The 24,143-nt window shown below is 45.8% G+C and overlaps 1 pseudogene; it reads left to right on the forward strand.

Annotated features, from left to right (window-relative positions):
- Positions 1 to 7,967: 7,967 nt before the first annotated feature.
- On the forward strand, positions 7,968 to 8,824 carry LOC116469543 (voltage-dependent anion-selective channel protein 2-like; annotated as a pseudogene).
- Positions 8,825 to 24,143: the final 15,319 nt, after the last annotated feature.

Consider the following 24,143-nt stretch of genomic DNA (forward strand, 5'->3'; position numbering starts at 1 on the left):
AGCAACTTCCATACCTCATGCCTTTGTACTTGGTGATAGAATTAAGATGTGACTACAAATGCTTTAGTACTCTTCCCTTCACGAGGTGGAGCCCGATTCCCTTTCCTTCCAGTGTGGGCTGACTTTAGGACTACCTTCTAACATGGAATAATGTGGAAATGACAGCAACTTCAGAGACTAAGGCATAAAAGGCATTGCGGCCTCCTGCTTATTTTCTCTCTCATCATGCACTCTACGGAAAGCTGGCTGACACATCACACAGATACCCAAGAAGTCTCCAGAGAGGCCCATGTGACGAGGAGCCGAGGCCTCTGGCCAACAGCCATCAAGGAACAGAGGCTTTTGCCCATCGCCCCAGGAGAGTGCTTAGAAGCAGATTTTCCAGCTTCAGTCAAGCCTTCAGATGGCTGCAGGCCCAGACAACTTCTCAGTAGCAATCTCAGGGGACATCCTGGCCAGGTCTACCAGCTAAGCTGCTTCTAAATGCCTGGCCCATGGAAGTGTGAGGTAATAAACGTTTGTTGTTTTAAGCTGCTAAGTTTGGGGGTAATTTGTACACAGCAATAGATTACAAATATACACATGCTCTTTCCTGGACTGACATAGCTTCCCTTCTCTACTTTTTCTTTTTTTTTTTTTATTATACTTTAAGTTCTAGGGTACATGTGCACAACATGCAGGTTGGTTACATATGTATACATGTGCCATGTTGGTTTGCTGCACCCATTAACTCATCATTTACATTAGGTGTATCTCCTAATGCTATCCCTCCCCCCTCCCCCCACCCCATGACAGGCCCCAGTGTGTGATGTTCCCCACCTTGTGTCCAGGTGTTCTCATTGCTCAATTCCCATCTGTGAGTGACAACATGTGGTGTTTGGTTTTCTGTCCTTGCGATAGTTTGCTCAGAACGATGGTTTCCAGCTTCATCCATGTCCCCCTTCTCTACTTTCTTTTCCTTGGCCTTCAAAACATCATGCAAATGCCACCCCTTCTGCATCACCTTGCACAGTGCTGAAGGTCTAATTAGCCACTTTTCCCCCTGGGCTAATTAGGCAGTGTGCGTAAAACCCCATGACAACCCCTACTGCCCTACTGTATTGAATGAGAAGCAGTTACTTACCGCCTCTCTCTCTCTCTCTGTCTCTTTCTCTCTCTCTCTCTGTCTCTCTTTCTCTCTCTCATTGAAACTGGAGCTCCTTGAGGAATTATGTCTTGTTCATCTTTATATCACTAATGCTTAGCACAATAGTAGCACTCAGTTAATATTTAATTACTTAATTTAATCAATTAACACAGAGAAAGACTGCATAGCATAGTGCCCAACCTCCTATTGTCCACAAATATGTTCTTTTTTCTGCTTGAGTTCAGTGAAAAGGGAGTCAGTACTCATAGATAACTGTCTACTTCTCTTTTCTCCCATCCCCAGTAGTGATTTGTGACTGTTGTGTTACATTTATCTTCTCTCTTCTCCAGTAAGAGAGGAATTTGGAGTTCTGATGAGGCAACCTAGGTTCAAAATTTAAATGACTTTCCCAAAGACATGGAAACGATACGCTCAAAATCTGTTGCAAGTAGAAATTCAATAACATGGCTGAATCGTACAAACATCCTGCTAAATGAAAGAAGCAACTTCTACAAGAATGAAATTATGATTTCATTTCTATATAGCTTAAAAACAGGCAGAACTAAACTATAGTGCTTAGAGATGCATACACAGGTGATACACCTGTTAGGAAAAGAAAAAAAAAAGAGTACCACAAAGGTCAGGATAGCGGTACCCTCTGGGGAAGAGGAGAATGATGCAGTGGGGGCTCTTGAGATTTCTCAAGCACTGGCAATGGTTCATTTGGCAAAGTGGGTGGTAATTAGACAAATACGAAAAAAATAACGAAGCATAAATCTTATCTCATTAATTCAAAAGTTACTTTTTAAAATGTTCATTCTGGCCAGACATGGTGGCTTATACCTGTAATCCCAGCGCTTTAGGAGGCCAAGGTGGGCGGATCACGAGGTCAGGAGTTCAAGGCCAGCCTGGCCAACATGGTGAAACCCTGTCTCTACTAAAAGTACAAAAATTAGCCGGGTGCGGTGGTAATAATACCTATAATCCCAGCTACTCAGGAGGCTGAGGCAGGAGAATCGCTTGAACCCGGGAGGCGGAGGTTGCAGTAAGCTGAGATCATGCCACTGCACTCCAGTCTGGATGACACAGCGAGACTCCATCTCATAAAACACATAAGATAAAATAAAATGCTCATTCACTTGGATCTGCCAGTCCAGAATCAGTGGGAATTCAAGATGGGGCATGAATTGAACCTTGAAGCTGTAGAATGGGAGCCGCCTCTGCCCATAAGTCACAGTGGGACATGGGCTGTTATGGGGCACCGCTTCTTTTGGCAGTGCCTGGGTTTCTCTTTCTCTTATTTTACAGAGGTTTCAAAGCATGGCCCTTGTTTCTGTAGTGGTGGGCTTTGGGCTTCCTGAGGGAGCCACACACAGCGGGGGCAGGACTCCGGGCGCCTGCGTCAGCCACAGCACAGCCGCCCTGCTTCAACCTGCTCCCTGCATTGGGCTTCCACCAGCAATTTCATTTACAGAATGGGTTTTGATGTGAAAAGAAAAATGTCAAACATTCCTAGGGCATCAGTTCTCCCTTAAATACTAGATACAGGATTTGAAAATACTAAAATTACTTTTCTTTTTAAAAAAGTTTTCTATTACAGACTACACTAAGATAACTTCCTTCAGGCCTCCCTCTGGTCCTGAGTTCTGCTCCCCTCTCCTTCATTCCTTCCAGCTATGCTCTCCCACTTCTGTGCTGCAGGAAAGGCTGCCTCCCTGGGGCACGTGGGCCCATTCTAACATCGCTGGCGCACCCACTGGTCTTCTGTAGGAAGCTGCGGCTCCTAGGAGGTAAAGTCCTCCAGTCTGCACAGGGTGCGGTTCATATCTAGGCCAGAGGAGAAGGAGCCTGGGGGCCGGTTGAAGCCACTGCAGTCTGGACTCCACAGGGCTGAGCCATGTGCTGCCAGGTCTGATGTCCCTGTTCTAGACTAGTCTGTCGCTGGGCCTCTGGGTGTCTCCAGCTCAAGACCTCCGGTCTCTCCCTCAGAGCTGCTGGCTTCCAGAGCTGCTGACATAGGAGTTCTTCAAGCTGCAGGCCACCTGATACCCGCCAGAGCAAGCTGGGTGCAGTGAGGACCAGTCATACGACTCTGCCCAGAGCCAAACTCAGTGAGCCAAGTCCCAGGGAGCCAGAACAGAAGGGGCCATGCCCAGTAAGGCTGCCCAGTGGGGTGGGAACATGGGTTCAAGATTACGTGCCCAGCTTCTCACCTCTCAGGGAACCAGCATCCTCCAGAGAAACCTGCCCATTGTGTCCCTGAGACTAAATTCAAAGTCATGGACAAGATGGATTATGTAACCAAAGGCAACTGTTCCTCTTGGCCTCACTCCAGAGCTTCATTATTAAAAACAGCTAAGACCATTCACTGAGTTATTACTACATTCCAGACATTCTGCTAAGCACTTTATGTACATATTTGAGCCAATCCAAGCCAGTCATACCTAAATTTTAAGTACTATTTTCTCTATTATATCAGTGTGTTAGTTAACCCATGGCAAGGTTAGGTAACTGTCAGGGTCACCGTCAATACAGGTGAGCCCAAGTCTGAATGGTCCCATTCAATCTATGGAAGAATCAACTTCAATCAGGCTTCTTCGTGCTCAGGGAAGCCCACTGTGGCTGCCATCTGTGCACCTTTAATGTCCTCCACCACCACGACCACGCCCCCCCAACCACATTGCTTCCAGTTCTCCACTCTTCCCTGTCCTCATCAATCTCCTGCGACTTTTATTTTCTAGGAGACACCCCCAGAGTTGCTTCTCTGCAGGCTTTCATGTAGAATAAGTGCTGCCCCGACAAAGTCCTCAGTGGGCTCACAAGGAACCTAACTTCGAGGGGCCTCAGTTTCGTACACAAACTTGTAGGCCCATCCACGTTCATGTCTGCATTCATGGCCACAGTCTAATATTTGATGATCCTAGTGATATCTCTAAGGGGCCAAGAATAGATAAAATTGTGCTGTGTGATCTGTATGCCTTGGATAAATTCCTAATCTCCTTGTGTATGTTTCTTCATCTACAAAATGGTGAGAATACTTGTACCTACTTCACGGGGTTGTTGTGAGGATTAAATGAATTAACACACACAAAGCACTTTAAACAGTGCCAAACTCAATAAGCATTCATTATTAGTGGTAGTAGTATTGCCGTTTTATTATTCTTACCAAGGCAGGAAAGTATGCAATAAATTTTGGAAAGAATTCTATCATGAAGGTAAAATTTTTGAAGTGCTTATGATCAAAGGGCTCGTCTTTGGGTATGTGAGAAACAAGCTGGCCCAGAGACTTGCACCCCCTGAGCTGCAGGATAACAGCAGGATAGCACCAGAAGGCCACAGGAGATAAGAGATGAAGGTCCAGGGAGTCATCCAGTTACATGGTCTTTCTCAAGTTGCCAACATAGATCCCCTACTTAGGAATATTCCTTTTTCCAAATGGTTAGATGGAACTTTTTAATAAGAAAAACAGCATGATATCATAATCACTTTTCCAATGGTTTCATCTTCACCCACCATCCTACGCCCTTGCTCTGCTTCCCAAAGACAGAGACTGGCCTCTGGCCTTCCAGGAAATCAGACCCAGCCTCCACTGTGGATTCACTGACTGCTACCATTGCAGGTCCCAGTCTAGGGAGGGAGTGGCCAGATAACACGAGCCTCCTGGTGGCTCCGTCACAGCTGACCCAAACGACAGACCAAAGGGTTGCACTTGCTAGATTTTATTTTTATCATGACCACAGCTGCTGTGGAGACTATCTATTCTGAACATTACAGTAATAAAGATTTGTCTTTATTAATGAATTAGTTTAATTCAAAAGAAATCTTTAGACTTCCATCTCCAGCCAAGTTGAAATAAAATAAACCATTTTTATTTCCTTGGCTGAAAAAATTAAAAACAAGACAAAATATTGAACAACATTGGACATCAGGCAATGAAAGGCAGCAATTCCGGAGAGATGGGAAGCAAAGGAGGTGAGCCCTGTGACTGCCTCAGTTTACTGGCTGGAGAGAGTTTCCAGGCCCCTGAGATAGGAAGGAAGAAGCCAAGAGGATTTCAGTTTCAGAGATGGAGCTAGGAATCTGGGGAGGTCAAGGCCTCTAGAGGGTGCAGGGCAGAGTACCAGAGAGGAGACAGCACCACTGAGCGGAGGCCCCAGAGGTCTGCAGGGGGTCTCCCTGGACCCTTCAGCTGAATCCTGATCCACGCATAAAGGTGAGGAACCTACTCAAGGTTGGGAAAAGAAGCACCCTAAAGGATTAGAGAGAACAATCCACAGAGCCAGGAATTGTTCCTATTCCTACCAGCCATAGTGTAAAATTTTATCATTCATGGGGCATCAGATAGAGTACTCAAAAGGGTCTCCCCTCAATAGTGGGGGAAAATTAGTCCACAATGAAATGCAGTTCTGGTCCTATCGAACAAGGCTTAAGAGACCCAAAGGATCAAACTTAACTACATCCCGACCGAAGCTCAAGAATATTTATAGAAATACAAAAATATTGTGTACCCAATAAGGTAAAATTCACAATTTCTGTAATGAATAAAAAATTTTCAGGCATGTATAAAGGCAAGAAGATATAGCCCATAATAAGGAAAAAAACCAATCAACTTAGACCCAGAACTGACAGAGATTATAGAATTAGGAGACAAGGACATTAAAAATATTATTATAAGAACAGCTAAAATCCAAAACACTGACAACACTGAATGCTAGTGAGGATGTAGAGCAACATTCACTGCTGGTGAGAATGCAAAATGGTACAGCCACTTTGGAAGAGGGTTTGGTGGTTTCTTAACAAAACAACAACAACAACAACAACAACAGCCTAGACATACTCTTATCGGATGATCCTGCAATCTCACTCCTTGGCATTTACCCAAATAAGTTAAAAGTTTATGTCCACACAGAAACCTGCACATGGCACATAGGTATTTACAGTATCTTTATTTATAATTGCCAAAACTTGGAAGCAACCAAGATGTCCTTCAGTAGGTGAATGCATAGAAGCACAGAGGAACCTAAAATGCATATTGCTAGCTGAAAAAAAAAAATCTGAAGAGGCTATACACTGCCTTTACCTTAATCCCAACAAAAATGACAGAGAAAGAATACAAAAGGCAAACACTCATAATTACAATGAGAATGGAAGAAGAAATGGCAGATGGTGAGAGCAATCCACATGCTTTGGGGAAGTTGAGAAGCAGTTGGATGGGCAGTAACTGACTTGGCAGACCTGAGAACCCTGAAATCAAAGCTAGAAAGTGGAAAAATGAAAAAAGAAGCAAGCCTATGTGCACCTCAAGCCTCAGCAGGGCTTAGGAATGAGAAACATCAGATATCTTTGAAAGCCAGAATGTGGGGGTGGACAGAAAACCACAGGATTTGTAAAAAGTCTTCATAAAGAGCAGTTATACCGCAAGCCTGTACTATCCAGCAATGGTACCTGCTCACCCAAGTGGAAGAAAGGAGGCTTACTCTCTGCAGAAGGTAAATTAGAAAGGCTCTGGATTTGGAGATACCAATAGTAGCTCAGAAGATGGTTGAGACTTTTGATTCTGAAAGTGGGATTAAGTGAAATCCACATGCTTTACTGTGAGTCAGGCTTGTACATCCAGACATACATATGGCTGGCAGAAGATTCCTCTTGGGAAAACTGACCAGCCCAGGAGAGAATACCTACAGATATCCACATCTGGGGGTCTCCTAACAAAATATGGCTGAATACAGAGAAGGTTGGAAGACTGTGAGGTTCATGCATGAACTAGAGCTTCTAACTAATTTTTATGTGACTCATACCAAAATAAGCATGAGTAGGTAACGATCGCCGCCTTCTGAAGAACACCTCTAAAATCAAAGACAAGGAATAAAACACATTAACAGAGAACAGAGAAAAGGCACTAGGAGAAAAGAGAGTACAAGGGCAAAATAAAATGCCAGCAAAACTTATAAATAATATTCTCAAAGTGATAGAAGATATTGTACCTGTGAAACGGAAAAGGGAAGCTTAAAAAGGGTATGTGTTCAAAAACAGGTTAAAGAGTTGATAGCAAAACTTAGAAATTCAATGGAAAGTTTACAATGTTTTTTCAGAAAAGTCACTCAGAAAGTTAAAGAAACAGAGAAATGAGAGAGATGGAGAAAGAGAGAGAGATTCTGACTGAAAACCAGAGATAAACAGTAGCACTAGGTTAGTCCAGAGGTCCAACATCTGAATAATCAAAATCCAGAAAGAGAAAACAGAGAAAAGGGAGAAAACATTTTTAAAGAAATAGTAAAGGAAACATTTCCCATAACTGAAGGATATAACTTTCAGATTAAAATCACTCATGGAGTGCCCAGCACAGTGAATGTAAACGTATACACATACAGACACACAGACACAGACACTTACACACACAGACACAAGCACACAGACACACAGACATAGGCACTCACACACATAGACACAGACACAGGCACTTACAGGCACACAGGCACACAGACACAGGCACTTACACACATGCACACACAGAGACACAGACACAGGCACATACAAATCATACAGAGGCACACACAGACAAAGGCACTTTATCATAGAATCCAGAACACCAGAAGTAAAGAGAAGACTCTCAAAGGGCAGGGGTTAGGGGAACAGGTCACATACAAGGATAAAGCATCAGTGGCATCAGACTTCTCAACAGCAATACTAGAAGCTAAAAGACAATGAAGCTCCTTCCCTTGCCTTCCAGCCACTGCAGTTGCAGCTCCATGAGTGAGTCCAGTGGCCTCACCTGCAAGTGGAGCAACAGCAGCAGCCTCACTAAGGAGACTACCAGATCACCTCTTCCTGAGGCCTGACCATGTCGACCTACTGAAAGACCTGTACACAGCCAGTGTGTCTTCCTCCATCATACGCTCACCTTGTCAAAGCTCCCAGAGAGGGTTCAAAGGATTTGGTTTTAAGTTAGTAAAACGAGGTAAAAGCAAAGTCATGTATGTGGTGGCTTGGAATTCTCAAAGTCTGGTTCATCTAATACAGATACTGCTAAAATTACTGGGATCTTGGAGTCCAAATATAAATGGTGCGAGTATGATTTGACTTTCACAGAAAAAAGGAGCACTGATGACACTCTGGGGACAGAAATCACAATTGAAGACCAAATTTGTCAAGGTTTGAAAATGATATTAGATACTAGCTTCTCACCAAACATAGGAAAGAAAAGTGGCAAAATCAAGTCCTCTTACAAGAAGGAGCGTGTAAAGCTTGGCTGTGATGTTAACTTTGATTTTGCTGGACTTGCAATTCATGGTTCAGCTTGCTGGGTACCAGATGAGTTTTGACAGCACCAAGTCAAAGCGGACAAAGAATAACTTTGCAGTGGGCTACAGCACTGGGGACTTCCAGCTGCACACTAATGTCAATGATGGGGCAGAATTTGGAGGATCAATTTATCAGAAAGTATGTGAAGATCTTGATGCTTTAGTAAACCTTGCTTGGACATCAGGTACCAGCTGCGCTCGTTTTGGCCTTGCAGCTAAATTCCAGTTGAAACCCACTGCTTCCATTTCTGCAAAAGTCAACAACTGGTTGACTGGGGTCAGCTACACTCCACCACTGAGGCCTGGTGTGAAGCTCACCCTGTCTGCTCTGGTAGATGGGAAGAGCATGGATGCTGGAGGCCACACACTTGGCCTTGCCCTGGAGTTGCAGGCTTAATCCAGATGAAAGAAACCTCTGGGAATGGATATCAGAAGATTTGATCACCCTGAGAAGGTGATCAAAATGAAGGATGATCTAAACAAGAGCTGTATTTTAAATCTCTAGACAGTTGCTTGTTAGCTGCTTTCTAGTTGAATAGGCTCTCTCTCTCTAGTTACCAGTGCTGCAGTCCCGCAGTTATCTATACATTGTTTAGATGTATTGAACTGTTAAATGTGCTACTCACCAATCATGAAATAGACCTTTATGAAAACTGCACAGTTGTGTGCATGTTTGTTTTTATGTTCCTTTAAACATTGAATATTTTCATTGCGTGAGATGAATCAGTGGACATTCTAAGATGAGGTTTAAATTTTTTTGTTAAATTCAACCACCATTAGAATTACTTTTGGTATCCCAGAACACTACAAATCACGAATAAAACAAGCATGCAATTAATGGTTCCAAGTACCTGCTAGCAAGGGTCAAATCGTCCTGGTATCTTGCTAACACTTTATTTTTCAGGTGAGCATTCTGCTCTTTGCCTAAATCTGTCCCTAGATTAGTTCCATGAACCTTTTAAGACTATAGTAAGAGGGTACATGCTTTTAAAAAATTTTTATAATGAGGAAATGTCTCCACATTCTGAAGAAAAATGACTACCAGCCTAGAATTTTATGCTCAGCCAAATTCAAGAATGTTATACTCAGCCAAATTCAATCCAAGATGAGGGTAGAATAAAGCTATTTCAGACATACATGCAGGCTGACTGAGTGGGCCCTCTATCCTCTCAGTCTACCCTGATGTGAGACGGTGAGGTGGTAGATGATGTGTCCCTGGGGGCTGGTTTTTCAGGGGATGGCAGGCAAGAGAAACGCCTGCATACAGCGGCTGCTTGAGAGATAGGACCCCTGTGTGGGGGCATGAACAATACCCCAAGTGTTGCTCCAGTAAGGGAAGTTTGGAAGCCTGGCGGATATTGTTTGATTCTCAAAATCACTAGGGGATGCTAGAGCCATCAGCTCCCTAAGGACCAGAATGCTAAATGTTCTACAATGCATGGGACAGTCCCTCAACAGAGAATTGCTCTGCCCATAATCCCAAAAGTACATCCTTGAGAAATGCTGAATTAGATACTTTCTTTGGCTTTCACTGTGAGGCTGCTTATACTTGAAGTGGGGCTGAGTGGGTGTAGAATGCTATGGGGGTGGGCTGGGTGTGGTGGCTCAAGCCTGTAATCCCAGTATTTTGGGAGGCTGAGGCGGGCCAATCACCTAAGGTCAGGAGTTTGAGACCAGCCTGGCCAACTTGGTGAAACCCCGTCTCTACTAAAAGTACAAAAATTAGCCGGGCGTGGTGGTGGGTGCCTGTAATCCCAGCTACTCAGGAGGCTGAGGCAGGAGAATTGCTTGAATCCGGGAGGCAGAGGTTGCCGTGAGCCAAGATTGCGCCACTGCACTCCAGCCTGAGCGACAAGAGCGAGACTCCATCTCAAAAAAAAGAATGCTATGGGGGTGAGTCGGGTGAGGTGGAGAAGATAGCTGAAATGGGGAGAAGGAAGGAGAGGGAAACTATTGAAACTATTCCAGGACATAAAATACAATGACTGACTAGAATAAACAGGTATGCCTGACACCCATGAGTCTACTGAACAAATTCTACTATTGAATTCTTTGTGGCTATGCCCAGGTTTGTAAAGGGTTCTGTAATTGTTCTGTGCCGAAGTTCAGGTCTGCACCCTGTCAGCACGCCTTGCCTGGACCATTGCTGCGGCTGCCTTTCAGGTCTCCCTGTTTCCAGTCTCACCTCTGCCCCTTCATCCATGACACAGTTGCCACAGTGATCTTTCGAAACACAAACACGAATCTTTCGAAATAGTACTTGGGGTATTGTTCAAGTCCCCACACAGGGATCCTATCTCCCAAGCAGCTGCTGTATGCAGGTGTTTCTCTTGTCACTCCCCCGCTAAAAGCTTTCAATGGCTCCGCACTGCCTCCCCATTCCCCAGGGAGTGTGCAGCCAAACTGGGCTCATCCTGCAAGGTGCAGCTCCAAGGCCCCTGCTTTCTGAGGCTTCTTCCAGTCATCCCCTGCCAATGAGACCCTAACATTGTCCTCCTCTGTCACAGTACTCATCCACAGCGTGACACGAGTGTGTTTTTGTCTTGTATTTCCCAGGAGCTCTTTATGGGCAGGGACTATTTCTCATCCTTCCCTGACCCCCAGGGCCTGGCAAAGTGGTGTGCACAGGATGTGCTGAGCACTACTCCTGTGCTCATTGCATAGAGTTGAGCCATTTCTCCCTCACAAGAAGGCTGAGTGCAGAGAAAGCCCAGAATCACTCCTGTCACCAGCATAAGCAAGGGTCCCACATCATGTCAGACCTTCTCTGGGCAACTGAGTCCTTCCCAGCTTTTTTGAGTCACAAAGGCCACTGTGGAGCTGTGGGCAAGGATCCTACAGATAGGCTAATCCAATATCTGCATTTTACAGATGAGGAACCTGAGTCCCAGCAAAGGCTGGTGCCTCACCTGAGGCTAGAAGGCTGCACACACCAGAATAGGACATGGTCTCCTGATGTCCAGGCCAGTGCCCCACCAGCTCTCACCCTATGTGAAATGGGACTAATTGGAAACTGGTGACCATTTTTCCAGAGAAAATGTGGGCTTCCTTACCCTATCCTCCCTTCTCACTGCCCCGGAAGCTATAGTGGAGCATGTGGGGCTGGGGCAGATGGGAGATAGACTTGGAAGGTGATTTGAGGCTTCCTTTATTTGTTTTTATTTTTTGAGGTGGAGTCTCACTCTGTCGCCCAGGCTGGAGTGCAGTGGCATGATCTCAGCTCACTGCAACCTCTGCCTCCCGGATTCAAGCAATTCTCCTGCTTCAGCCTCCCTAGTAGCTGGGACTACAGGTGCACTCTACCATGCCCAGCTAATTTTGTATTTTTAGTATAGACTCCACCATGCCAGCTAATTTCTGTATTTCTAGTTTCACTATGTTGGCCAGGTTGGTCTGGAACTCCTGACCTCAGGTGATCCACCCACCTCGGCCTCCCAAAGTGCTGGGATTACAGGCATGAGCCACTGTGTCTGGCCCAAGACTTCCTTTAAACTTTCGCTATTGAGAGATCCTAAGCCTCGTTCTACAGGCAATGAAGAGCTATTGAAGGTTTTTGAGAACAGGGTGACTTGATTGCAGCAGGGCTTTAGGCTAAAGGGAGAAGTGGGAAATGCAGGCCTTTAGGGACCTGAGCAGATCCACTGCCCCCATAAGTGATTTGTCTTTGGCTTATGAATGCCACAGCTAGCAGCGCACAGGGAAGGGGCAGAGTGAGTCTCACCTGAACGGCAAGGTCTTTGCTGGAAAATCTCTTGGCAGATGTAAAAATTGAAAGGGAAGGTCCTGGATAAAGAACAACGGGGAATCTGTCCCTAGATTGTGGAATCTGAATTTAAGGAAGGTCAAGAGGTCAAGAACATGGTCTTGGAGTCATGGTGATAGTAACTGGGTCCCACCAATGGAGGCTCGGACAGCAGCCAGCCCCTGGGAGCTTGAGCACAGAGCTGGGCAGCTGGGGGTGTGGACTGGGGCCCAGAAGACCCAGTTCCATAAGGGAGTATCATGAGGATACTCTATATTGTCCTATAATTTGTGTTTTCTCTAGATTTATTTTCTTTTACAAATTTAGTAATGTATCTTGTTAAACATCCAGCTTGTCTCCGCTGGCTCTGGGAACCAAGGGTGCCTGTGGGGACTCTTGTTAGGGGCAGTCTGCAAAGGAAGAGCAGCTTCCTAGACAGTGGAAGGACAGGGCCACTGAAGTGAGGGCTCCAGAGGGAAAAGTAGCTTGGTCACCTTCCCCTCCTGATGGAAGACTCCCTTCAACACTGGGGATTTTATTAGGGGAAGTGAGAAATCCCTCATCACTGCCTGCTGTGCCGACGTCAAATCTTAGTTTTGTTCTACTAACCACAAACCCCCCTGATTTTATCACCATTCAAGCATAGTGACTTTTTTAAAATCTGAAGTAAAAATGCACTATTCTAACAATAGGCAACTAAAAACACAAAATACAACAATCTTTCCACCCCCAATCTAATAGTCCAAAAAAAATGACAAGCAAATTGGTCCCTTTAATCAAAACCACCTTTTAAAAATTGAATCCTAAGTGTGGACATCTAGCTTACTGGTCTGATGTTTTCCTCATGAAGATCTGTGACGTGTTCAAGTGTCCTCCGTCCCCTGGGATGTAATCATCTAGGCTGGTCACCCTCATTCCAGCTCTAAGGACTCTCCCACTGTCCCTGTTCCCATCATGCACCTCCTCCTTAACCCTTATGACTGCGGCTTCCAAACTCCAGGGCACCTGAGAACTATCCGGACGTGACTCCCTGGCCCTTCCTCAGCCCTTCCACAGTCCCTCTGAATCAGAATCTCAGGGCGGGATCCTGGGAGTCTGCATTTTGAACTAGCACTCTAGGTGATTTTAATCAGGCATCAGAGGACCAAAATGAAGGTTGCTACTTTACTGATGAATCGCCTTGTTTAAGCACCCGTACTCACGTATCTAGGCTACTGTTTATTAACCATCGACATAGTGCTAGGGTCTTTACTAAGTTTACCTCCTCTAATCCTTATACTAACTGCAGCAGGTAAGCATGCCCATTTCTATAGCCGCAGAAACAGAACTTGCCGAATGTCACAGGGTTAGGAAATGGCAGGGTAAAGTCTATCCAGCTCCCCAGCCCACTCAGTTCTCACTCTCAGTGCCTGTTCCCTCTGCAATGGAAAAGAGAGAAGCCCAGGAGGAAGCAAGCACTGGGCTCTCTTTGCAGCCTCACTCACTTCAGCCTTTCCCTCCCTAGGCAGTAGGGCTATCCTCTGCCTGTTCTTATTGAAGCTTATTATTTTTCAGACAACTTCCTTCATGGGTTAAGCATTCTTTTAAAAATAAATTGTTTTTAATGACTTGGGATGGGGTCTCACTATGTTGCCCAGGCTGGTCTTGAAATCCTAGGCCCAAGCAATCCTCCTGCTTCGGCCTCTCAAAGTGCTGGGATTACAGGCGTGAGCCACTGCTCCCGGCCAACTTGAGTATTCTTGACTTATTCTTGGCAGAGTGAAGCCTTTTTCATGATGGCCTTTCCTTCATCTTTTCCCTTGCAAACCTGAACGGCCCACAGAGTTATACTGATATTGTCAGGGTCCTCCCTATCCCCCTTTGGACTCATCAAGGGTGAATCTGAATGGATAGTTTTCCATTTGGAATGTCCTCTCATCGGGAGCATTTGGTATGTCTGGATTTCATTTCTCCAACTTCCGACAGACTGCAGGCCTGCTGCAGGCAAAGAGGCTGAGCTCCCAGGGCCAGGAGTCTGATTCCAGTGGGGCCGACTCTGCTGGCCACGCCTGGGGTCCAGTGGGCTGCGGCATTTTCAAACAGTCCCTACCCACCGCCCCCCTCAGGAAAGTGGTAAAGGGCTCTGCAGTCCACCCTCAGGACACCAGAACAAAGGGCTTGCTAAGTTAGCCTCGGGGGTGCACCTGGGGACTGTGGGCAGGAAGGATATGTTGGCCCAGCAATATGGGGCGTAATTTAAATTCCAAACAAATTGTCCCAAGCTCTTTCAGAGGAGTTCTAAGGAGTAGAACCAGCCTGCCTAGCAGGCGTTCTAATATTTGGGGGCTCTATGAAGAACCGGGGAAGGAAGTCCACACTTGCTGGGAACATAAGAAACTGTGACCCTGATGGGAAGAGGAGATTCTCCAGTGGTGAGGGGCATGGTGGAAGGTGGGCCAACAGGACCATCTGGGACCAGAGGGCAGTGACGCCCACGTGGTTGGAACTTCAAGGCCCAGCTTCAGAGTTGCAGTGACAGCAACTCATGCTGTCAACAGGTAACCACAACCAACCCTGAGGAGGTGCAATGGAGGAACCACTAAGGAGGCAGGTAATACCCAGCTAACAGGACTGGCAGTCTGCCGTTCTACCTTACTGAGGAACATGGTGGGGGTGGGGGAAAGGCAGAAAAAAACAGGCGGAGGGTCTTGCTGTGAGGCACCCTGTGCTCTAGTTCATGGGTTGGAAACTCCAGCCAGTGGGCCAAATCTGTCCTGCTGTTGGTTTGTGAACAGCCAAAATAGGCTGGATTTTAAATGATTAGGGAAAATCGAAGGAATATTTCATGCTACGTAAAAATGACATGAAATTCGAATGTCAGTGTCCATAAATACAGTTCTATTGGAACAGCCTTGCCCTTACATTTGTGTGTCATTGATGGCTGCTTCCATGATACAACATTGGTGGAATATTTGTGACAGAGACCCGCAAAGCCTACAATATTGACTATTTAGACCTTTGCAGAAAAAGATTGCTGCCTCTGGATTCAGAACAACCCTCATCACGTCCCCAATAAGTTATTTCTCTAATCGGTTTCCACCGTGCTGGGGTCAGAAACTCACCTGAGCTGACCCTCCGTGGCTGGGCAGGGTCTCTCTCCCTGCCCTCTTTCACCAGGCCTGGACTGCTGACCCTATTTGAAGTCACTAAATACTCTCAGGGTGGAAGAGGCATTTGTCTCACAGGAAACATAACCATGTTAGGGAGTGTGAGTGTGTCCCAGGTCCAGGGCTTCCATGGTGGAGGAACCTCTGAAACAGCAGCTTTGGAGGGAGGGCACGCCCCTGCCATGCAAAGTCCTCTTTGTTGATCAACACCATTATTAGAAATGTGCACATCCCAGCAAAACCAGCAGGTCACACATTTACAAAAGCGCCTGCCACACTAGAGCAGGAGGGTTCTGGGCCTTTTCAATGTGCAGATTCTAATTCCTGGTACAGGGAAGTTGCTCAGTGAAAGGACGAAATGACTTCATTGTATAGAGTTTGCCACAGTCCTCCAGAGCAGTACCTTTCATTCTCTGCTTACCCTCAGCAGAGGAGTGGGAGAAGTGGGTCTGAAGTTCTGGGAAACTTCGGTGATTCGGCAATACCTCGAGAGTGAGGCTAATGGGTTGCTTAGTAGGAATTATGATGATATTGCAACCCACAGGCCAATGGGCATCAGGGCAGTCAGCCAGGACAGAGCACTGGCCGCTGCCCTAGGCTCCCAGCCCAGCAGCTGGACACGGTCCACACTATCTTGGCGCCAGGTGTGAAACTGCCAGCCCAGGAAGCTGTGCAGGCTGTGGTGTGTTGCTCAACCTCTCTGAGCCTTAGTTTCTCTTCCGTTAAGTAGCAGGTGGAGTAGGGGGACAGACTACCGCCCTTAGCTGGCAGGGCTGTCACGAGCATCGTGAAAGTGTGTATCATGCCCTCAACTGGCCTCTTTAGGTCTTAATAAATTGTAGCCAGGGTTTACTTCCTGATGTCCAGCAGAACCAAAGAATCTGTGGCACACATATGTCAATGCTTTAAATACCACTTAGACATTTCTCTTAACTCCCCAAGCAGACTGTAAACTCCTCTAGAGCAGAGGATATCAAGTAATAGATACCGTCTACGGGCACCCGGTACTGGGCTTGGAGCTTTATTAAAAAAAAACCTGGCTTTCCTAATTCTTAGGAACCCCAAAGCCGGCATCATCATCACCTGCCTTGTACCCACAAGGACACTGGGCTTGGAGCGGTTTATGTAATCATGAGGGGAGCAGAGGAGCATGCTGAGCTGGAGTCTCCAGCTCCAAAGCTCCAGCTCTTCTGCCCCACTGCCTGTCTGTAAAGGCCTCTTCACTTTGAATCCCTTGAACCCTACTGGGCACCAAACTGCCACTCAAGCAGCAAGCCAGAAACCTGGCCACAAGCCTCTGGTTTAACGTTTCCTAAAGTAGGGACTGTGCCCAAATCAGCAGCATCCAAAATTCAAAAGGCAAAGTCAAAGAAGAGTTCATTTCCTTTCAGTAATATCTAAAGTAGGTTGGAAAATAAGCCTGCTGAAAAGCTGCCTCTTTTGCCAGAGCTAGAGAGAGAGGGGGCACCTCTCCTGCTATCCCTGGTCAGATCAGGTGAAGGCCAAGGAAACTGATCTCTCACGATAGGGGGAGGGGATGAAGGGCATAGGGACAACAAGGTAAATGCAGTTGACTTAAGAGCAGGGAAAAAACCACAGAGGAATGTTTTGTGTGGGATCCTGAGATGGCAGGGGATGTGAGGACCAGAGGCTGCCGCAGACCATTCACAGCCACCCAAGCGCTGCTTCTCCCAGGCTCCCGCTTACCTGAGCCAATGTAAAGATTCTTTTCAAAAAAGTCTTTGCTAGCTGTAGTGTTTATTTAAGGATAAGATGATCCAACTTCCACTATATTTAGTGCATGAAAAACCACAGGTGTTTGACTCCAGGAACTGCTTGGGTTTGTGCTATTAGTTTTCTGAGTCCCCTCCCTTCTTGGTTTCATTGTTTCAGCATTGCAGGTGAGCTGGTTTCCTGACTTCTGCAAAAGCCCTCCTGCACTCCCCCGCCCTCCTCTCCAGCCTGCAGGTAGTTTAAATACCCCCATAGTACATGGCTGCCTGGATAAGGCATGGGGAAACTGTGATGCTGTTTCCATTTCAATTCTAATTTAAAACGTCATGCCAACCACAATAGGAACCCCATTTTAACTTCGTCAGTTGACTTAATTTTTAATTTTAACTAATCAATTTAATCAGTGGCTTTGTCCTCCTCCTCATTCCTCTTCAAAGGCTTCTGTTGGAAGGCAGGATATTTGCTCTCCCATGCCTCTTCCATGTGCCACCCTGTAAAATGCAGGACAAAGACAAAATAGCATACTGTAACAGAACTGAGAGCTGGAGCCCTGGAGTCAGACACCCCAGAGCCAGGTGCTGGCTGCAGCAGCTGTATGACGTTTAGGTTTCCTCACCTGTAAACCTAATCATCCTATCTCAGACTTTTTGGAAGATTAAATGCTAATGCTTAGCACGGGACCTGGTGCTCCATGAGCATTCCCCAAACATGTTAACGAGCCTGCAATGGGTCCCCTCACACCTAATTGACAAAGGGAGGGTTGTCTGAGGAAAGCTGCTGGTTTGTCCAAGGAATTCCTTTCCTGGATAAGTGGAAATGGATCTATTACCAGGCAACTCAACACCTCTTAGGCCCTTGAGAGGGGGCTGACATAAAAACTAATATTTGCAGGGTGAGTTATAGTTTACAGAGTGTTTTCAGTGTTATAATAGTGGGGGAACCAGGCTTTGCAGTCAAATCTTTGTGCATGGGCTCTGTCTCTTACAAGATATGTAACCCTGGGCAACTCAGAGGCGCACTGAGCCTCTGGCTCCTGTGTACAGTGGAAACACTGCTACCTAGCCCACGTTTCTGAGGCCTGCAAGCTACGTATATGCAATGTGTACTTGGTCAACCTAAAGCCTTAGTCTAAAGCGAGGAGTTCTCATTCCATTTTCTCATGGGTTTAGTTCCCGACAGGCCTCTTGAGCAAAACCTCATGCACTATCCATATGGAAGGGATGGATTGAAATGGTTGAAAACAGCCTGGCCAAAGTTGCTGTGGTGCTGCCCGTCTCCATCTCTCTCTCTCGAACACTATAGCCTTGGATACCTTTTTCCCAGGGAAGCGTCCGAAAGAAAGGTGGCGACTCCAGCTTCTCATGCCTTTCCCTTAGGGACATTTCCCATTTTCAGAAACTTCCTAAGTAAAAGGTGGCTCTGGGATGGCCTGCTGTGGTGAAAATGCCCTGAGTTGGGAGACCTGTGATCCAGTCATGGCCAGAACGGGTAGCCTGGGTTGCTCTGAGCTGGGTGAGGAATGGTATGAAACCAAGCCTCCCGACTTTCTCCAGCTCCCTGGATTCTGGGCAGCACTGACAGAAACCTGCTTGAGAGAGTGATGACAGTCAGAGTCTGAAGAGAGGCTCATCGCCAAGGCAGCACATGCTTCCAGGTAGCACTTATCCCCAGGGAAGGACACAGTCCCGTGTTACAGAAGGCACAGGGCCAGGAGGCAGCAAACCAGCACCATGGCCCCAGCTCCAATGCCGTCACTTCGGACAGGAAGTCACTTGACTCAGCTTTTAGGCAGGGAGCAGGGGTAGACCACTCAGCCCAGTCTGGGCACCAGCCCTGACTTGCCTCTGACTCCATCTGCCAGAAGTTCATATGGAGCTGAAGGCCTCTGGAGAGGATGAGGCTCCAGGTCAAGGTAAGTTGGCAGAATGGGACCATCACACTGAGGCTCTGGCTGCTCAGAGGTCATGTGTGAAACCCCCGCAGCTCCTGCTGATGCTCTCAGCATCTTCCAGCTGATACTAACCCCAGATTACAACCAAGCACATTACTATTCTGCCCAGGCGACCACTCGGACAGTGAAGGAGAAAAAGAATCCCCGCTCATTTAGAAGTGTACTTCTGGAACCCTAGAGGTTCCGGGTGGCAACAACGGGACCTTCATTCCAAGGCTGAGGAATGAACACTTGGAGATGTCACGAGAGGAATTCAACTAAAACACCAGAAGGTTAGGTCTGCCAGGAGGACTGGCTGGGTGGGGAGTTCGAAATAATACTGCTGAGTGTGAAGACTGCAACCCTTAGTGCTGACCTTGCTCAGGGGCCAAGAGCTTGTGTTCAATTGTGTTAGTGTCCAGGACATGACTACTCATTCCAGGAAGCTGAGCACCAGCACATCCCACACAAGTTGTCCTGCGTATAAATATTGGTCTGGACAATGTCTGGGACTGAAATGGTTTCTGGCACCAAAATGAGGCATTACAACACATTCAGGTAAATATCCAGGATTCAGCCCTCTAAGTGGCTAGTGGCCCAAGGACAAGTCCTCCAGGGAAAAACCCATCCAGTTCAACATTTGAAGCACCAAATCTATGCCAGTTACGTGAAAAGTGGGCAGAGAATGAAGCATGCAGGTGTTCACAATGTGGGTGAAGAGCTGATACAACCCAGTAAGAACATGAATAGAAAGAGCAAGAAGGGGGAGGTGGCAGAAATGGGCTTGGTAAGCCAGAGGAGGTGAAGATGGGGGTGACATTTAGCTGAGATTTTAGAAGCCTGCTGTGGGGTCAGGTACATGGAAGAAGCTGTGTGCTCCAGAACTCCAAGTAGGCCAGCTTAGTACTATAGGTCACAGGATAGGATGGTAGACTGGGGCTAGCTAGCTACAAAGGGCTCCAGACATCTGCTCTTGCACAGACATGTTGAGTCTGACATCTGCTCTTGCACAGTAGGGTCTTACACAGGTTTTAATGTATGGGAGGGGCCCAGGCACATCTGTTTTAGAAAGAGCCCTTGAAAGAGTCAACAAAAACGAGACAAGGCTCATGAAATAGCCCAAGCAAGAGCTGAAGGCAACCAAGAAGGGCAGAGTCAAGGAACTTTTCCGAAGGTACACGCAGTAAAAATGAGGAGGAAGAAGATCCTGGGGATGGCTGATGGGCAAGCATAAGATCAGAAAATTGCCCTTTGATGATCCCAATTCTTGTAGTGAAAAAGAGAAGAACGTCACTCTAGCCTTCGTGAACAGTTCTAGATCCAGACAGTGTCTAACCGATGTGAGTAGATGACTAGAACAGAGGTAGTCCATCATAAAACTAAAGAGGCCACTGACATGGATGTGGATGGGCAGAATGAAGGGAGGAGTGAAGAGGCAACATGGATATTGTGAGCTGGCAGTCCGGGCTTAAGAGGAGTGAGGGTTACTTACTGAGTAAATGTGCCAAAGATGTGATCGGAAGGACTCCACACCTACCAGACTCCAGAGCATGCACATCCTTGGGTGAAAGGTTTGAGGAGGAGCAGGGACAGGTGGAGGTAAGGGGATGAAGGATTTTACACAAAGACGTAAGTTTCATGAGGACAGTTAGGAGAATGCCATAGGAATTCAAAGAAATTCCACACAGAAGGGAGGCCACGGAAGGGGCAAGACTTGGGGTGGGCAGGGGTTATTGTGAATTAGATCAAAGGAATGAGGAGGAAGGTTGCTAACCAAAGTCTACAGCATCTCTTTATACCCTTCAAATATCTATCAATCACTCCAAGTATCACTTGTTCACTTCTATACTTCTTTAAAAATGTGAAGAAACTACAGTAGTTGTACATGTATGGCTGAAGTTGTTTCCTTTGTTGTTGTTGAAGTGGGCTAGGAGCTAAGGGGACTGAATTAAACAAGGTGCCAGCAAAGGCAGACTGCAAGATTACACCTGCTGTGGGTATTACCTGGAAGGCTGTGGTCAACAACCAAGCCTAGTTTAAGTTAGCTGGGCACCTTGAAAAAGAACCCAAATATTAAGGGATTTGTGGTCTCCAAGGTAACCACACAGTCCTCCCCCCCAAAAAAGCATCTGTCCTTCAGAGAAGCATCCAAGGCTGATGTTGACAGCTTCCTATTTCTATTCAATGTTTCCTAAAACCTAAAATTCATCATTGAGGAGAAACAAATCAATGAGCATAAATGACAAGTTTTATTTAAATTTTAAATATACCTTTATTTCTCAAACTCAAAGCTTTATCAAGTTCTAACATATTTTGCATTGACAAGTGATTTTATCTGCATCAAGTAAGGTTAGTGACCACTACGAAAGAGGAATCCCCAGACCTCCTAGACACCAAGAAATTAATATTTCAGAGGCTATATAAACATAGAACAAAAAGCTTTCAATTTAGTCTAATGGGTATCTATTTTTCATCTATATTAATTTGGAAATAAGTTGCTACCTTAGGAAAATTACATTTTTATCCATTAAAATAAAATACCAGATAGGTTTTTTTAAAAACACCCACAGATCTGTATTTAGCTACTTCCTCTTTAGTAGATGGTCATCTCACCTTCCTATGCAAACACACACGAGAATTTGCACCAACTCTCACTAGCCCAGGCAAAACTCCAAGAATTTTATTTAGCTTACACTTCAATTTTTTTTTTTTTAAGTGATAGGTAAACAAGATTTAGGCACTTGAACACGCACACGCACGCGCACACACACAGTCTTTTATTTCCTGATCTTCACCTTAGAGTTCTCCACAAATAATCCTGAAAAGCTGCCAGATCTTTAAAAATACCTCTCCTCAACACCGCCCCCCTGCCCCACGACTTGGTCCTCTGGTTTTAACTGGTTGAATTGGAATATGTTCCAAAGTGAGCTGTGAAATTCTAGTCTCTGCAAGATTAAGGATGTGAATCTAACCTTGGAAACTGGATTCTTACAAAATCCACCCAGAAGGTTTTCCCTGACACAGAACCCTGGTCCGACACCCAGGAAGGAATGGCCCCTATGAGCGTCAGGGTCTCTTCTCACCATTGGATAACTACTTTGCTCTCTAAAAGAGGACATTCGAGCTAAGAATATAGCTGTATCCCAATACAAGGCACCAACGAGTACCAGAAAGTAAACTACAAAGGAGTTATTCCTAAAGTTAGGAAGTTGCTTTTGAGTGGCACCATTTCCCAAAGTCAACAAAGCAGTACTAGTTAAAATCCTAACGTACCATAAGGGTAAGGGGTTAGTGCAGAGGTGAAGCTGAAGAATTTCAGGGCTTTAGCAATTTGATTATTAATGTGTCACCACAAAACACAAGTTCATACACAGCTTGCTGTGACTCAAACCCCAGTGAAAATCAAACTGGAAAAAAACTGAAATGCCAAACTACATCTGTAGCATCTATCAGGAACTAAGCATCATCTTCCTTACCCAACTCACCCCATCTGCCAGGTCCCCCAGGTATGGGCCATGCCACATCCCATAGGCATCCCATCAGGAACTCTGATTGGAAGGCATTAGTAATAGAGTTCAGTTTCAGCATTGAAATTATTGAATGAGGAATAGCGTGTTACTGCCAAGGTAAGATTTAAAGGGGAGACTAGAGCTCAAGGTCAAGCATCTAGTGCATGCTATTCTGCCAATGTGAGAGGAAAAGGTACTGTCTTCATCTCACTGATGCTCAACCTGACTCCAAGCAGCAGGCTAGGAGAACAGGCTGCAGACATGCCGAAAGCATCAGAAAAAGAGTCAAATTAGAGTCCCTAAACAAATAAGAGACTGCTTAAATTTAGATTAGAACTTGCATGTGAACTTCAGTGCTCTCTGCTACTGCCAAGTTTCATGTTACTCAACACACACACATACACACACACATAAAATAGGAACCACTGGACTCAGTATAAGTTCAGGGTACCTGGTGCTTGTGTGAGCATTAGGAAGGGCAGGTTTCAGCTAGAATTTCCAGGGACCTGAAATTCAAGGTTACCTCACCTATTCTGAGGCTGGCAAAAGGCTCATAGAGCAAGTAAAGACATCACTAGCCCAGGGGTTGTGTTTTGAAAGTACAGCTTTGGTCAGTGCAGCTTTTAACCCTGATAGCTCTTGAACACGTCTGTTCTCAAACTACAGGAAGATCTGAGCTGACTAAAAAGGTCAGGTGAAGGGACTCCGAGACAACCATGGTGCAATGGTGGCAAAGACTGGGGACTGGGTCTTTCTCGCAACTTCTGTACCTCCTTCCATTCTCAGAAGAGGACTATTACCAGATAGGGGGGAAAAAACATAAGCAGAAAGAACCCCAAGGACAAACTGGAAATTTAATTCCTTGATGCAGATCTTATCTTCATCTGGTGCCTCATTACCCTGGGCCCCAAGCCTTCTAAGTAGAAGAAATACTGATTTCTGTTAGGCAAGTGCTTATGTTGGTGGCTTCATCACATTTCAAAGCTTTGGTTAAACACATCGGTCATTTTTGTGCAAACACATGCCATTTGACCACCGTGGCAGCTTTTTAAGGTCATGAACGACCAGATAGTTTTCAAAGTTGGGATCACTCTTCATTGGGGTTCATTCTTCATTGCCCCACTCTTAACACTGAAGCACCCTGGGTCCCCTCAATTAGAACCGGCCTTGACTCAAAGCCACTGAATTCAAATATAACTAAGGCTCATAGGGAAACAGGAGCTGATTACACTAAGAAGTGGCTTCTAGTCACCTAATGTAGCACAACACAGATACCAGCTAAGCCTTGAGTTTCAGTCATGGCTGATCCGCTTTTAAGAGGACCAAGATATCACATTCCAGAATAAACCTGAAAATATACTTTTAGAAAAAGGTAAACCACTCATTTGCTACTAAGGTCTTTTGCATTAGGATAACTTCATTGCTTAAAGCAAGGAGAAAACAATCACTCTGGGCTTTGGGTTTTCATAGCCAAAGGAAGGGAAAAAAAAAATCAGGAGCATAAATTTGATTAAATCACTTTAGAACCCAAGCTGGCTGGCAATATTGAGTGTCTCTGCCCTAAAGTGATGCTTTCTAAGGGATCCCACAAAACATTTCAAAACACATAATCTCATCTAAATCTACTGGAAAAAGCCACAGTAGCCTAGAACTCT

This window comes from Hylobates moloch, unplaced genomic scaffold, assembly GCF_009828535.3.
Source record: "Hylobates moloch isolate HMO894 unplaced genomic scaffold, HMol_V3 SCAFFOLD_5, whole genome shotgun sequence".
NCBI classification, from domain to species: Eukaryota; Metazoa; Chordata; class Mammalia; order Primates; family Hylobatidae; genus Hylobates; species Hylobates moloch.